The sequence below is a fragment of the Symphalangus syndactylus genome, chromosome 10, assembly GCF_028878055.3.
Source record: "Symphalangus syndactylus isolate Jambi chromosome 10, NHGRI_mSymSyn1-v2.1_pri, whole genome shotgun sequence".
Classification (NCBI taxonomy): Eukaryota; Metazoa; Chordata; class Mammalia; order Primates; family Hylobatidae; genus Symphalangus; species Symphalangus syndactylus.
In genome coordinates, this window is record NC_072432.2 from 89,672,316 (window position 1) to 89,690,160 (window position 17,845).

The window sequence follows — 17,845 nt, forward strand, 5'->3', positions numbered from 1 at the left end:
GCTACTCGGGAGGCTGAGGCAGGAGAATGGCGTGAACCCGGGAGACGGAGCTTTCAGTGAGCCGAGATTGTGCCACTGCACTCCAGCCTGGGTGACAGAGCTAGACCCCATCTCAAAAAAATAATAATAAAAATAAAAAAATCAGCTGGGCATGGTGGCACGCCCCTGTAATCCCAGCTACTCAGGAGGCTAAGACAGGAGAATCACTGGAACCCAGGAGGCAGAGGCTGCAATGAGCCAAGATCAGGCCACTGCACTCCAGCCTGGGTGACAGAGTGAGACTCTGTCTCAGAATGAAAAAAAGTAAATGTATTGAGTGGCCAACACATATTTGAAAATATGCTCAACCTCACTCATGATTAAAGGAGTGAAAACTAAAACAATAATGTACCATTTTCACACATCTCCTATCGGATTGGAAAAAATAAAAATAATGCTTATTACTGACAAGAATGTGGAGAAAGATTCAAATATAAGTGGATGTGAGTTTTTTGAGGGAAATCTCAGAATATCTATTTAAAAATTTAATGCATAGGCCTTTTAAACTAGAAATGCTCCTTCTAGGAATTTATGCCGTAGACGCACCCCACCCCAGGTAGGCAATAGTACAAGCATGTTCATTCCATTCTTATTCATAACAATGAAGAAGCAAAAGCAACCTACATGTTCATCCACAGGGGCCTTGTTAAATAGGTTTTAAACTACTACAGAATGAAATATTATGAGGTACTGAAAGGTTGAGATAGATCTGTATGCCCTGAGGTGGGAAGATGTCCAAGAGGAAATAAATAATTGCTGAACAGCACATTAATATGAAACCATTGTATTTCTAAAACATGCTTGTATTTATGCATATTGTGTGTCAATTTCTCTATGCCTCAGTTTTCTCATCTGTAAAATAGGAATCCTGATGGTACCTACCTCATGACTTGTTGCAAGGGTAAACTGAGATAACATGTAGAGTGCTTAGCACAGTGACTGACACATAGTGCTATGTGGTGGCAATTATTATTGTATAGGTAATATCAGAAAGTTTATGCTCCAGACTTTGACAGAGGTTACCTTTGAGAAGTAGAATTGGTTTGGGGGGAGGGCAGACAAGAGCTGGCAGGGACTTCTACTTCTTACATTGTGTATTTCCATAGCATTGTTTATATGGAGCAGGCCCATCCTTGACCAGTCACTGACCGAGGAGCCTAGACAGTGAAGGAAGTGGCAGCTCTGGTTCAGTAGGCTTGTTGAGACCTGCAGAAGAAGGTTCCCCACGGGAAGGAGGAGGGTAAGGAAGGGAGGTGCTGTGTGGAGATGGGAAGGATGTTCTCCACCATGGCTACTGAAGTTTTTTTTTTGAAAACCACCTGACCTAATTAAAGATTTAAAAAATTTACATTGCACAAGAACCTTACAAAGGCCAGCATGTATTTGGACTTATCCTTTTTATAATTCACTAAGTTATATTTATACTAAAAAAGTGATTTGTGTTTAATTTGACTTTTGAATAAAAACTACAGAAAATAATTGGTCAAAGTGCTCAAAACAGTTTACAAAATGGGTAGTTTTTCTAATAATTATGAAATAAAAATGTTGATATTTTAAAGAAACGATTTCTCTTCAACTAATGTTACTACTTCCATTATATAGTGATGAGCAATTTTTTTTTTTTTTTGAGATGGAATTTTTGTTCTTGTTGCCCAGGCTGGAGTGCAATGGCGTGATCTTGGCTCACCACAACCTCCACCTTCCTGGTTCAAGCAATTCTCCTGCCTCAGCCTCCCAAGTAGCTGGGATTACAGGCATGAGCCACCATGCTCAGCTAATTTTGTATTTATAGTAGAGATGGAGTTTCTCCATGTTGGTCAGACTGGTCTGGAACTCCTGACCTCAGGTGATCTGCCCACCTTGGCCTCCCAAAGTGCTGGGGTTACAGGCATGAGCCACCGCCCTGGCCAGCCATGTTTTAAATAATGAGAGCAACTTTCAAGCTAAAAAGTCAAACAGCTGAAGCAAATGTAACATTTTTGATTTTTTTTTTTTTTTGAGACGGGTCTCACTCTGTTGCCCAGGCTGGAATGCAGTGGCACCATCACAGCTCACTGCAGCCTCAATCTCCTAGGCTCAGGCAGTCTTCCCACTTCAGCCTGTCAAGTAGCTGGAACCCCAGGCGCCCACCACCACACCCGGCTAATTATTAAAATTTTTTGTAGAGGTGGAGTCTCACCATCATGCCCAGGCTGATCTTGAACTGTTGACTCAAGTGATCCTCCCAGCTCAGTCTCTCAAAGTGTTGGGATTACAGGTGCCTGGCCATGAATTATTTTTAATCACAGCCTTATTGATCTAAACCTTGTTAAGTCAATATGACACATAAAATAAACTAAACCCAAATAGGAATTCTATTAACTGAACCTTTAGAATAATGTTTATTGAATGTGGCTTAGACTCTGAAGCATGTGAAGACTGACAAGATCTGCCTCTGACCTCAAGCAATGTGCCGGGCACTGTTGTACATTTATTGTCTCCTTTAGTTTAAAACAACCCCATAAGGCAGATTTATCATCTTCCTTTTAAATAGAAGGAAAATAAAGTACAGAGAGGTTGCCATGCATCTGGTAAGCACTAGAATGGGAATTGGAACCAGCTGGTATTTCCATTCTACTGTCCTGCCTCCAGAGGGTCATGGGGTAAGGGTGGGCAAGGTGAGCCCTGTGGGGGGCCACATGAGAATTCTCAGGGACCTCAGTGATCATCTGTCATCTAGTCTAATGATTTTCAAGCCATCATTTAAAAATTATAAAGTTTTATTGAAAAATTATTTATATACCATGCAATTCACCTATTTAAAATGCACAGTTCAGTGGTTTTAATATGGTCACACAGTTGTGCAGCCATCACCATAATCAATTTTACAACATTTTATCACCTTCCAGAGACAACTCATACCCATCAGCAGTCAGTTCTTTGTCTTCCTACTGCCAGTCCCAGGCAACCACTAATTCTCTTTCTGTCTCTATAGATTTGCCTGTTCTGGACCTTTCATATAAATGTAATCATACAGTAAATGGTCTTTTGTGGCTGGCTCCTGTCACTTAGCTTAATATTTTCAAGGTTCATCCATGTTGTAGCATGTGTCAGCACTACATTACTCTTTATAGCCGAATAATATTCCCTTGTATGGGTATACCACATTTCGTTCATCCTTTCATCAGTTGATGAACATTTGTGTACAAGTTCTGTGTGGACATGTGTTTTCATTTCTCTTGAGTATATATATATATATATATACACATATATATACACACACACACACATACACACACATAGACACATACACAGGAATGGAATTGCTGGATCCCATGGTAACTCTGTGTTTAATCTTTTGAGGAACCACCAGACCGTTTTCCAAAGTGACTGCACCATTTTACATTCCCACCAGCAGTGTATAACGGTTCCAGTTTCTCCACATCCTCGCTAACACTTGTCAAACTATATTTTAAGTATACTCCACACTAAGAAATATTTTACATTCCTACTCAGTTTATACATATACAAATAACTGAAACAAAAACTTTAAAAAAAATCTACCTGTACTATGTCTGATGCACTTTGACATTTTCGATTGCATTCTGTTCTTTTTCATGAAAACAAATATGTTGGTTCTGACCGCTAAGTTGCTTTCACAACTCACTAATTGTGACCTGCAGCTAGAAAAACACTAGGCTATTTTAACCCCTTCATTTTGCACAAGAAGAAAGAGGACCCAGAGAAGTGGCTTGTTCATGGCCATACCACTAATTAGTGGCAGATTCAAGATGAGAGCACAAGCCTGTTGGCTCCCTGCTTTAACTTTGACCTCTCAGTAAATTATAGTTGCCCTCTTATTCAGTAGATAAAAATAAAATAGTTTCTATTTTTTAAACTTCTTTTCTCAAGCAGCATTTTAAATTCAGCAACAAACCTGAAAAAAGAATGAGAATAACTCAATTTTATTATCATGAGTCATTCCTTTAACACAATGATTTTGTGCCGTCTGGACAGAGAAGTACTAGGTGAACCTAGATGATGGGCATCAAATTAGGCAGATTGAATTAATCAGTGCAGTGTCTCAGATTTATTTTTGTCCAAACCTCAGTGTACTTTTAAAGAGCAGCCATTTTCCTTACACTGTCAAATTTGAATGGCAACATAAAATTGAAGTGGGCAATATACAAATATTTTATGTTGCTGTCTTTCTGTTTTTCTTAGAATACATGTAGGTCTTAAGCCCTTTACTTATTTATTTTTGAGTCAGAGTCTTGCTCTGTTGCCCAGGCTGGAGTGCAATGGTGTGATCATGGCCTACTGCAGCCTTGACCTCCTGGGCTCAAGTGATCCTCCTGTTTCAGCCAAGTAGCAAGGATCACAGGCATGCACCACCATGCCCAGTTAATTTTAATTTTATTTTATTTTACTTTATTTTATTTTTTGACAGAGAACAGGTCTTGCCATATTGCCTAGGCTGGTCTGGAACTTCTGGCCTCAAGCGGTCCTGTCTCCTCAGCCTCCCAAAGTGCTAAGATTACAGGCATGAGCCACTGTGCCCGGCCTTAAACCCTTTAATTCAGTGCTTTCCAGCATTTGATGAGGGAACCTCTGACACTAGAGTTGCTTCAAGGTTCTTATTATTAAAATGTGGGTTTTTTGAGCCCTTCTCCAGACCTAATGAATCAGAATCATGGGATGGGACCTGAAAAATCAGTATTGTATACAAGTTTCCTAAGTAATTCTATGTATACTCAAATTTGTGACCAACTGAATTAAGTGTTTTTCCCCCTTTATTTCTCATCTTCCTTTTGGTTTCTAAAATTACTATTTGGCTTTGTTACCTGTAGAGCCAAATAGTTATTCATTAGCATTTATAAGAAAACACCTAAATTATCTCAGTAGAGGGAGTTAACTAAAACAATATTGATTGGTTTCAGTTTTATTCTACCTTAGTAGAATACTGGAGACCATTTTTTTGATGGCTATTTCCACTGGTTTCCCATACCTTGGAATGATTTATTTTGGAATAAACATATACAACCTACTCTATTGTTTGATTTCTTTTCCCCAAAAACACTAGTCTGTAAAAATAGCTGAATGCAAAAAATTATTTCAGATGCCTGGGATCCCTCTCTTCATTAACAAATACTTGAGTGCCCCCCATGTGTCAGGCACTGTTCTGCAAGTTAAAATACAGTGTGATTTTAAAAAATTACAGTGTGAGCCAGGCACAGTGGCTCACACCTGTAATCCCAGCACTTTGGGAGGTTGAGCTGGGAGGATCGCTTGAGCCCAGGAGTTGGAGGCTGCAATAATTATGATCACATCACTGCTGCCCTCCAGCCTGGGAGATAAGAGTGAGACCTTGTCTCAGAAAAAAAAAATTACAATCTGATCAGGTAGGGATAGGTCTAATACTTTGAGAACTTACAGGGAACCTTTTAGCCCAAGCTTGAGGGGCCAGGGAAGGCATCTGGAAGAAAGTGTCACCCCAGCTGGGACCCATAGCAGAAGGCCAGGGAGGTTCAAGCATTTTCAGACAGAGGGCAGCGGTGTCCTCGGGGGGAGTAGTGTGCTCAGAGAATGGCTTGCATCAAGAAATAACTTGAGCATACCTAAAGATGTGAGGAAAAGCTTGTGCAAAGTCCATATGTGCAAAGCTTTGTCCAATTTTATTCAAGCTGTATTTATAGAGTTCCTTCTATTTAGAAAGCAATATACTATCACGCCTGTAATCCCAGCACTTTGGGAGGTCGTGGCAGGCAGATCACGAGGTCAGGAGATGGAGACCATCCTGGCTAACACGGTGAAACCCCATCTCTACTAAAAAATACAAAAAATTAGCCGGGCATGGTGGTGGGCACCTGTAGTCCCAGCTACTCGGGAGGCTGAGGCAGGAGAATGATGTGAACCCGGGAGGCGGAGCTTGCAGTGAGCCGAGATTGCGCCACTGCACTCCAGCCTGGGTGACAGAGCGAGACTCCGTCTCAAAAAAAAAAGAAAGAAAGCAATATACTAGATGTCAGAAAAGCAAAAGACAAAATAAAGCAGGGAGAGGGGTAAAATAGCATTTATTGATAAGTAAATAAAAATAAATGACTTTTTTTTTTTTTTTTTTTTGAGATGGAGTCTCGCTCTGTCGCCCAGGCTGGAGTGCAGTGGCGCAATCTCGGCTCACTGCAAGCTCCGCCTCCCGGGTTCACACCATTCTCCTGCCTCAGCCTCTCCGAGTAGCTGGGATTACAGGCGCCTGCAACCACGACCGGCTAATCTTTTTGTATTTTTAGTAGAGATGGGGTTTCACCGTGGTCTCGATCTCCTGACCTCGTGATCCGCCCGCCTTGGCCTCCCAAAGTGCTGGGATTACAGGCGTGAGCCACCGCGCCCGGCCAATAAATGACTTCTTAAGCTCTTATTGGGTGCTAGTAGAGTTGTACATACTTGACACTTAAGAACTTGTTTAATTCTTGCCGCAATGAAGGAGTTTCTTTTATCCTCAATTTATAGATGAGGAAACTCAGAGTTTAATAACTTGCCCAAGATCACTCAGCTAGTTCGTGGTGAGGGATCTCAACAGCTAGATTCTAATCCATGCCCCATGTCCTTAGCCTCTTGCTATTTTCTTTCCAAAATGTGTCCCTGTGTTAGGCATTTTATATAGAATTTTTGACTAGCTAGGGTGGGTGATGGTATATGCCTCAGAGAAGTAAAGAAATTTGCACATGTCACCACAATTAGAGGCCCAGTGAGAACCTGTAAGTTCTCTTTTTAACGTTAAACTTTGTGTACATTTTGTTATACTATGTTCTGTGTTATTTTATTTGATGTAAGCAAAAATTCATATACTAATTCTTTGGAGAAAAATGACTTGTAATTAAATGAACTTAATTTGAAGAGGAGAGGTTAAGAAAGGATAATACATATGATTTGGGTTATGTTATGTTGCATATTGGACATATGAAACTATCCAGCATGGAGTAGAAATTCTAGGACTGGACTGGGCGCGGTGGCTCATGCCTCTAATCCCAGCACTTTGGGAGGCCGAGGTGGATGGCTCACTAGAGGTCAGGAGTTCGAGACCAGCCTGGCCAACATGGTGAAACCTCGTCTCTACTAAAAACACAAAAACTTAGCCAGGTATGGTGGTGAGCACCTGTAATCCCAGCTACTCAGGAGGCTGAGGCAGGAGAATCACTTGAACCCAGGAGGCAGAGGTTACAGTGAGCCAAGATTGTGACATTGCACTCCAGCCTGGGCAACAAGAGTGAAACTCCGTCTAAAAAAATAAAAAAGAAACTCTAGGAGTGGAAGCCAGGAAAGTTAGGCCTTAGGATCCAGCTTTCGGAATCATGTGGAATAAGTGACTTTTGATGAGTTGAGAGTAAGTGAGCTCGCTCAGAGAATGGAGAGAAACTGATCCTTTATTGATTCCTGGGAGTAAGAGTGGAGTTAGGAAAAGAGGATTCTGCAAGAAAATAGAAAAGTGGAATTGCTTCTCAATTACACAGCCTCGTTTTTGTTGCTTTTGCTCTGGGTCTTAGTGTTTTTGAAGGCACAAAATATCCTTAAAAGGAGATAAAGAGATCAAATATTATTGAAGTGAGTCTGTCCTGATGTAAACATTTACATTCTTGTTGACCCCTGGGAATTTGGTCAATGTTACAATTGTCCTATTGTCTAGATTCATGTTTCTACACATACCTGAAGCTCTTCCAAGAACAGTAGCAGTGATTATTCTAACATGCCTGCAGACTTGTCTATCATCATGTTTCTGAATAATAGAGTAAGCTTTTTATGTATAATATTTGATGTTATTTAGTGGTTCCATTTTTTTATATTGTGAGTTTATATGAGAGTTTGAATAAGCTAAAATTACTGGGTAATTCACAGTTCTGAAAAATGTATGCTTCCTCATAACTAGTCTTGGGACTGCAGGATAAACATTCAGTTTCTGTACTAATTGTGTTTCAGATAAAACAAAGCTATGTGTAATTTTATGGAAGGCATATTTATAGAGTTCTTTCTATTTAGAAAGCAATGTATTAAATACTAGATGTCAGAAGGTTAAAAGACAAAGTAGATCTGTCCTCTGACTTCAAATATCTTGCTATTGAGTAGGAATTATGAAATTATTACAAGGCAGGGGAAGTGACTTATGCTGACTAGGAATAGGGCTAGGGCAGTTTGGAAAAGGGCTATGTGTGTTCTTTCACTTGAGTCTTTTAAGGTGAACAGGTTGAGTACAGGATAACATTTCAAATGGAGTGAAAAAAATATATGGTGTATCATGGGAGGAGAAGCTGGTTATGGCATAATTTTAGAGATTCTAGATCTCTTTTCAGAAATCAAAGTTCTGTGGGGTTAGGCTTTTTACTATCAGAGAAAGAAGTTACAAATAAGCCAAGAGGGAATACTAGAATGAACCTTGTGATGCTGGATTGGAGTCAGAAATATCAGTATGAATTTATAGTTTATAAAATTTGTATAGGGCTGGGCGCAGTGACTCACACCTGTAATCCCAGCACTTTGGGAGGCCAAGGTGGGCAGATCACGAGATCAAGAGATCGAGACCATCCTGGCCCACATGGTGAAACCCTGTCTGTACTAAAAATACAAAAATTACTCGGATGTGGTGGCGCATGCCTGCAGTCCCAGCTACTCGGAAGGCTGAGGCAGGAGAATTGCTTGAACCCGGGAGGCAGAGGTTGCAGTGAGCCAAGATCGCACCACTGCACTCCAGAGCGAGACTCTGTCTCAGAAAAAAAAAAAAAAAAAAAAGTATAGGTAGATACAGAGCTAAACAAAGAAATGTGTGCGTATAGCCCAGGCACAGTGGCACACACCTATAATCCCAGCACTTTGGGAGGCTGAGGCGTGAGGATCACTTAGGCCCAGGAGTTTGACACCAGCCTGGACAATATGGGGAGGCTCTGTCTCTACAAAAAAATTTAAAATATTAGCCAGGCACGGTGGCATGTGTCTAGTCCCAGCTACTTGGCAGGCTGAGGTGGGAGGATCATTTGTGCTCAGGAGGTAGGCTGCAGTGAGCTGTGATTGCACCACTGCAGTCCAGCCTGGGTGACAGTGGATTCTGTCATGCACACACACACACACACACAAATAGTGTGTATACATGGGCCAGTATACATACATATAATTCTTGGTTTTGTCCACTAAGAGAGCCTAGAAGCAGTGACATCTCAGTGGTAATGAGCATAACTAGTAGTGCCCAGATGTTAACTTCTCCCATAAAAGAAAACAGGGCTCCTTGGGGAAATAGTTGATCCCAGGGCTGAGGCATAGTAAATACAAGACGAGCCTGGAACATGTTATAGTGCTAGAAAGTAAGGAAGTGCTAAAAACGAAACAAAAAACAGGGCAAGTTGAGAGAACACTGGAGCCAAGCCAGAAAAGTCCAAGAGCTGGAATAATTTGAGCAATAAAATAAGGATGGTATTGGATTATAACACAGGGAATAAAATAACTATCTATGAAACCATCCTAATATAAATAAATGGTTGGGCTGGACATGGTGGCTCATGCCTGTAATCCTAGCACTTTGGGGGGCCGAAGCAGGAAGATCATCTTGTGGCATACTGCCGAGGTTACTGCTTGAGACCATCGCCATGACAGTTACTACTTGAGACTGTCATTATAAGACTGAACTAAGGGTGTGGAAAGCAGAAATGAAAACTTAAAACAAAAGTAACTATTTTAAAGGAAGGGGCCAGAGGAAGAAAAAGAGAGTTCCCTGCTTCTAGTGAGCAAAGGCAGCCCACTGAGCTTCCACAGCCCTTTGTATTTATTGAGTAGAAAGAGCAGGGAGGAGGAGGTAACAATTGATCAGCTGCTTAATTGATCACAGGTTCATATTACTGTTAACAGGTATCAATTATGCCTAATCACAAGAAACACTGCTGGTGTGACTGCCCTCAGCATTCCTTCTGGGTGGCAGATGCAATTTGTCAGTTTGCCAACATTCTGCATTCATGAGAACAGTTTGCTGTTTACTCATATAGCCTTCAGTGGTATACTGAGTTGATCACGACCCTCACTCTTTCAGCCTTCAACATCATCTGAGCTCAGGAATTTGAGACCAGCTTGGACAACATAGGGAGACTTCATCTCTATAATAATAATAATAATAATAATAATAATAATAATAATAAGTAAATGGTTGAATAAATGAGAGAGAACAAATCTTCCTTATAGAAGAATTTCAGTTAATAAATGTAGAAAGGATGAGAGTAACAGAAAATCACCATTAGAATACCAGTAATAATTGTCATAAGCAAGACACACCCATGAATGCTAAAATTAATGGGAAAAAGTTTAAGGAGAAACAGAGTCAAAGTTCTCCCTCATAATATTTATGAATTACAAAGGGAAAACAAATAATAACTTCACAGAGGAGAAACCTGATAATACCACATTAACCATGTGATCAAAGCTAATGTCATGAAAGACATCACATCAACATCATGTACCCTCTGATATGATGCACTGTGAAGGGCACATCAACTCTGGATTATTCCTTTCAAACATTTATTTTTTTATTTTATTATTATACTTTAAATTTTAGGGTACATATGCACAACGTGCAGGTTTGTTACGTATGTATACATGTGCCATGTTGGTGTGCTGCACCCATTAACTTGTCATTTAGCATTAGGTATATCTCCTAGTGCTATCCCTCCCCCCCTTCAAACATTTATGATCTCAATCTAATCTGAGAAAACATCATGTTTTTTAAAAAAACTTTTTTTGTTTGTTTGTTTTTTGAGTATTGCAAGATATTCCAGGCTGATCTTGTATTTGCCCTTCCCCAGCTCTGGAATCAACCGCTTCTCCAAGGAGTCTTGATTCTATTTTATTGGAGAAACCAAGAAACCCAAATTGAGGAACATTCTACATAATATCTGACCAATACTTTCAACAATATCAAGGTCATGAAAGACAAGGAAAAGCAGAGTAACTGTCATAGATCGGGGGAGACTTAGGAAGACACGACAACTAAATGCAGTGTGTGATCCTGAAACAGAAATAAGACGTTAATGAAAAAACTGGTGGAATTTCAATAAAGTCTATAGTTAATAATATTGTACCAGTGCTCATTTCTTAGTTTTGCTAATTGTACTATGGTAATATAAGATAAAGCTAGGTGAAATGTATATGGGAACTCTTGTACTGTTTTTGCAACTCTTATGTATGAAATTGTTTCAGAATAAAAGGTGAGTGCTCACTTCAGTCATACATATACTAAAGTTGAAATGATACAGAGAAGATTAGCATGGTCCCTGTGTGAGGTTAACACACAAATTTGTGAAGCAGTCCATGTTTAAAAAAATAAAGTTTAATGGCCGGGCGCGGTGGCTCACGCTTGTAATCCCAGCACTTTGGGAGGCCGAGGCGGGTGGATCACGAGGTCAGGAGATCGAGACCACGGTGAAACCCTGTCTCTACTAAAAATACAAAAAAAAAATTAGCCGGGCGTGGCGGCGGGCGCCTGTAGTCCCAGCTACTCGGAGAGGCTGAGGCAGGAGAATGGCGTGAACCCGGGAGGCGGAGCTTGCAGTGAGCCGAGATTGCGCCACTGCACTCCAGCCTGGGCGACAGAGCGAGACTCCGTCTCAAAAAATAAATAAATAAATAAATAAATAAATAAATAAATAAATAAAGTTTAAAAAAAAAAGGTTAAAGAACTATTAACTTCCAGCCAGGCACGGTGGCTCACGCCTGTAATCCCAGCACTTTGGAAGGCCGAGGTGGGCGGATCATGAGGTCAGGAGTTCAAGATCAGCCTGACCAACATGGTGAAACCCCATCTCTACTAAAAATACAAAAAAAATTAGCCAAGTGTGGTAGCGCGTGCCTGTAATCACAGCTACCCAGGAGGCTGAGGCAGGAGAATTGCTTGAACCTGGGAGGCGGAGGTTGCAGTGAGCCGAGATTGCGCCACTGCACTCCAGCCTGGGTGACAGAGTGAGACTCTATCTCAAAAAAAAATAGCTATTAACTCTCAAAAAATGTTCAAGAATGTGAATTTAGTCACTATTTTTGTACAGAAATATAAACTTAGAAATGTAATTTTCTGAAAAAACATTACGTAGCAATGTATTTCATGTTGCTTTTGTTTAAAATTCCCTTTGCAGCTTGAAGTTTTTTAGGTTTTTTTTTTTTTTTCTTTTAATTGCTCCCTTTTACCTGATGACATTCAAATTGGGAAGAGTTGTTGGTAGAAAAACTTTAAAACTCTACAATCTATTTCTTAAAAATAATGTTTTTCTTTTCTTTCTTTCCTTTCTTTTCTTTTATTTTTTCTTTTCTTTTTTTTTTTTTGACAGGGTCTAGCTCTATAGTCCAGGTTGAGTACAGTGGTGTGATCACAGTTCACTGCAACCTTAACCTCCAGGCTCAAGTGACCCACCTCAGCCTCTTGAGTAGCTGGGACTACAGACACACCACCATGCCCAGATAGTCTTCTGTATTTTTTTTGTAGAGACAGGGTTTCACCATGTTGCCCAGGCTGGTCTCAAACTCCTGAGCTCAGGTGATCTGCTTGCCTTGGCCTCCCAAAGTGCCGGGATTACAGGCATGAGCCACCACATGTGGCCCATTTTTCTTCATAAGTGAGTTTGTAGGTTTTACTTTGTTCTAATTTTTTGAGGCTATGTTCAGGAAGCCATACAGCTTGAATAAGTAACCGGCTCAGGAGAAAAAAAAGAGAGGAGGCCACTGAGATCGGATATGTAAGAACAGGATTTTATTAGTGGCTTGGGGAGGGCTGGTTGCAGGGCCAGCTCATTTATTTTTTGGTTTGGTTTGGTGTTTTTTTTTTTTTTTTTTTTGGTTTTGTTTTGAGACAGAGTCTTGTGCTGTTGCCCAGGCTGGAGTGCAGTGACACAATCTCAGCTCACTGCAACCTCCGCCTCCTGGATTCAAGAAATTCTTCTGCCTCACCCTCCTGAGTAGCTGGAATTACAGGCATGCACCACCATGCCTGCCTAATTTTTGTATTTTTAGTAGAGACAGGGTTTTACCATGTTGGCCAGCCTCGAACTCCTGAACTTAAGTGATCCACCCACCTAAGCCTCCCAGAGTGCTGGGATTACAGGCATGAGCCACCGCGCCTGGCTGTTTTTGTCCAAGCCTGGTTTCTGAGAGACAGTTTCCTTGGTCAGGAGAGTCTGTAAATGAATTTATTAGAATACGTTTCTTGGAGCAGTTACTGGCCTCACCCTAAGCAATAGCTTGAGGAAGCAGATACCTGGGGCAGATTTCCCACTGAGTCACTCTTCAACTTTTCAAGGACCTTTGTTAGAGAGATCTTTATCTCCAAGCTACAGCTTACCCTAGGACAGTTTAGTGGCCCATCTCAAGCTACCTGGTTTGATAAAAGAACATTGATCCTGGGAGTTAGAACTCTAGCTCTAATACTAACCAGCTGGTGACTTTGGAAAATGATTGGACCTTTATGCGTCTCAGTTTCCTCACTGTAAAAAAAAAGGGGATTTGGTTACTTGATTTCCAAGCTACTTTCTTAATGAAAAAAATCTACCATTTGTATCTGAAACTGAAGGCATCTTCCTTCTCAGCAAACTGTTCCCCTTTCTATGTATACCATTTATTTGTCATGAGACGATCCTTCTAGTCTCTGAAGCTAAAAATCTGTGTTTATTTTTGTTATATGTTTCCTTTAACTCTTGCAGCCGACTGTCTTCCAATCCAGCAGTTCTTCCTTCACAGTTCATGTGGTAGTAGAATGCATATGACTGAAGAGAATGGGTTTTGGAGTCTGAAAGTCTGAAAATGGAATTCATATCTGAGACAGACTGTATGGGTGGGGAAAGATAATATACCTTTTTTTCTTTTTTTTTTTTTTTTTTTGAGACAGAGTCTCACTCTATCGCCCAGGCTGGAGTGCAATGGCATGATCTCGACTCATTGCAACCTCTGCTTCCCGGGTTCAAGCAATTGTCCTGCCTCAGCCTCCCAAGTAGCTGGGATTACAGGCGCCTGCCACCATGCCTGGCTAATTTTTTGTATGTTTAGTAAAGACAGGGTTTCACCACGTTGGCCAGACTGGGTCCGGAACTCCTGACCTCAGGTGATTCGCCTGCCTCAGCCTCCCAAAGTGCTGGGATTACAGGCGTGAGCCACCGTGCCGGCGCCAATACCACACCTTTAATGCAGGCCAATGAAAGCCAGTTACTATAATGGAGGGTATTCCAAGTGGGCCCAGGATAACTTTTAAGTTTCCCTGAAAGCAGAAATTATTATCTCTGATATTCACCACTCTGGGAAGATACTCACCACTATTCTCTTACTGAAAAATAATTTGTATGGGTTTTCAGCTAGGTGGTTCAGGGATTTTTCTACCTGGTTTTCTACATTGGCTAAAAGTGGCGGTTTTAATCATTCTTCATTAATTGTAGTTGAAAGAAAATGGACTTTGGAATCAAACAGAATATGCGTTTGAATCCCAGCTCTGCTACTTTATAGCTAAGTGATCTTTGTAAAGTTAATATGTCTGAATCTCAATTTCGTTACCATAAATATAAGACAATAAAACCAATCCTGTAGAATGATTGTGAGGATTGAGATATATGCAAAGCGTAAAGTTAGTGTCTTAAAATCTTCCAAGAGTCGGATTTCTAACTTTAGCTTTGAATTTGTAGTTTCCTATTGTATATCATTTGGATTTCTCTTGCTGACATGTATATCACAACATGTGTAAATCGACACTCATCATTTTCCCTCTTCTTTCTATATTTACTGTCTCTGTTAATGGAATCAACAGCCTTCCATCATTCAGGTTTGATGATGCCAGCTTTGATTCTCTTTTACCCTAAGTTCATTTTATTCTAAGAACTGTCAATTTCTCTCTTCCCACATTTCCATTTCCACCTACCCTAGTTAATTTACGAATTTAAACCTTGATTACCTCTCACTTAGTTTTAGGATCTTCTTGACTAGTAATTTAGACTCCAGTCTTTTTTCCTCTTAGCAAGTTGCACACCACTGCTGAATAATATTTTAAAATATGATGTTAGTCATGTTACGTGCTTTTTCAGAAACTTTCTATGTTCCACCAGAGAGACTGTGGTTAATCCACTACAGAGATCTTATCTTACAGGTGTGGATATTGAGGCTCAGAAATTTTTTTTGTTGTAAAACCATGCATGTGCTAAGTAAATAGCACATTAAGATTAGACCTAATCTCCGGTCACTCACGGGTTACTTCTTCCCACTATTGGAATATGGCCCAAACTCCTTAGCATGGTTTTCTTCCCAGTCAGGCCCCATTATGTCTTTTTTTTTTTTTTTTTTTTTTTTGAGACAGAGTTTCGCTCTTGTCGCCCAGGCTGGAGTACAGTGGCGCAATCTCGGCTCACTGCAACCTCCGCCTCCCAGGTTCAAGCGAGTCTCTTGCCTCAGCCTTCCGAGTAGCTGGGATTACAGGCGAATGCCACCATGCCCAGCTAATTTTTTGTATTTTTAGTAGGGATGGGGTTTCGCCATCTTGGGCAGGCTGGTCTCGAACTCCTGACCTCAGGTGATCCACCTGCCTCAGCCTCCCAAAGGGCTGGTATTATAGGCGTGAGCCACTGCACCCGGCCAAGTCTTGTCTATCTTCAACTTCTCTTGCACCTAGAGTTTAACTCACTCCCCAAAGGTGCTAATGCTATTCTTCCCCTTCCTCCTCCTGCCTTCACTTTGATGAAATTCTGCCCATTCTGTAAGTCCCAAGTCATCTGATATCTTTTCCTTTCCCTCTTACAAAGCCAGAAAATCAGGTCTTGTATTCCTAGACCATGCATAGCCTCTAACCACATTCTGTCTTGTACTATAAATATTTGTGTGCATGTCCGCAAGCACAGTAGATTATGTACACCATTCAGGCAGGGACATCTCCCTACATCTCATAGGAAGTAGTTATTCAATAACCTAGTACCAGAGTCTGTCAAAAATCATGTATTGATTCTCACCTTTATCTGTTTCATAGGTATTAATCACATTACTAAGAAATAACATTATGCTTCTGTGGAGACAAGTGTGGTCAGGGTGAGAGTCATCTCATTCCCTGAGTGTAAGGTGTGCCTCTCCTAGCTGTATACCACAATAGATGTTCTGACTTTCCTTAACTTTCTGGCTGGGAGTAATCAAAACCACGGACTTAGACTTGGGAGTTAACCTTTTTTTTCTTTATCGTGCTTGGTATCTCAAATAATAAATCCTTTTCCTTTTTTAGAAACATACCTTTTTTTTTTTTTTTTTTTTTTTTTGAGATGGAGTCTCACTCTGTCACCCAGGCTGGAGTGCAGTGGCACGATCTCAGCTCACTGCATCCTCTGCCTCCAGGGTTCAAGTGATTCTCCTGCCTCAGCCTCTCAAGTAGTTGGGATTACAGGGATGCACCACCACACCTGGCTAATTTTTGTATTTTTAGTAGAGTCTGAGTTTCACCATGCTGGTCAGGCTGGTCTCGGACACCTGACCTCAAGTGATCTGCCTGCCTCGGCCTCCCAGAGCGCTGGGATTGCAGGTGTGAGCCACCGTGCCTGGCCTGCAAACGTATCTTGTATATATTTTTTCCCTTTGATCCAGAGTTGATCTTTATGGAAGAACTGACAGTATTTATACCCACAGCTATACTGGTAGTATATTTCTACCAAATAATATCTTAAAGCATTCATTAGCATTTCCTTAACTTGCCTTACAGAGTTTTAAAAAAACTATGATAGTTTTATATAGTTAAGTTTAGCTGAAATGTTTGTTGCTTCTGTGTCTTTTTCATCTTAGAGAAGGGGCTGGCATTGTTTGGTGAGTCTGCCAGTTTAATACCAGATAGACAAATAGGTATCATGTATTATTTGGTACATTCCAGTTTATTGCAAAGTACATGTATAGAATTACGATTATTTTGTCCAGGAAGAAAACATTAAAAACACTAAACAGTAACATTTATTGCTTACTTATTCTGTATCAGGGTCTTTTCTTCTTTATCTTATTTATTTCTCGTAAGAATACTGTGAAGTAAATGCTATTATTATGGATGAGAAATCCAAGTTTTAGGGAAACTTTTCATTAAGTGATGAGGCCAACATTCCCACTTAGACTTATCTGTCTCTAACCCAGAGCTCCTTACCATTAAAGGACATACTATGCCTTCCAACATGAGGATTAAAACATATTAACAAAACTAGTATTATTTTCCGACAAGGATTTCACTGGAAGAACAAATATTACACGTGGAACAGTACTGGTGGTCTTTTAGAATCGTCCATTGCTTATTCTGCATCACAGGAATTTTTTTTTTTTTTTTTTTAGAACATCTTGGTCTGTCACCCAGGCTGGAGTCCAGTGGCGCAATTCATAGCTCATTGTAGCCTCCAACTCCTGGGCCTAGTAGCTAGGACTATAGGTGTGTGCCACCACGCCCAGCTAATTTTTAATTTTTTGTAGAGAAGAGGGGGTCTTGCTATGTTACCCAGGCTGGTCTCAAACTCCTGGCCTCAAGCTATCCTCCCAAAGTGCTGGGATTGCAGGTATGAACCACCATATCTGACCCAGGACCTTTTTTTTTTTTTTTTTGAAATGGAGCTTCGCCCTTGTTGCCCGGGCTGGAGTGCAGTGGTGCAATCTCGGTTCACTGCAACCTCTGCCTCAAGCAATTTTCCTGCCTCAGCCTCCCAAGTCACTGGGATTATAGGCATGCGCTACCACTCCCGGCTAATTTTGTGTTTTCAGTAGAGACAGGATTTCACCATGTTGGTCAGGCTGGTCCTAAACTCCTGACCTCAGACCTCAAGTGATCCACCCG

General features: G+C 40.8%; 1 protein-coding gene and 1 non-coding gene across 8 annotated transcripts in view; both read left to right on the top strand.

Moving 5' to 3' along the window:
• LIMA1 (LIM domain and actin binding 1) overlaps positions 1-17,845 on the top strand; it is a 106,464-nt gene that overhangs the window by 17,302 nt on the left and 71,317 nt on the right. The gene's annotated exons all lie outside the window — the stretch shown is intronic.
• LOC129492364 (U6 spliceosomal RNA) lies at positions 11,255-11,363 on the top strand. The gene has a single exon (XR_008660826.1). It is a non-coding gene; the product is annotated as a U6 spliceosomal RNA (small nuclear RNA).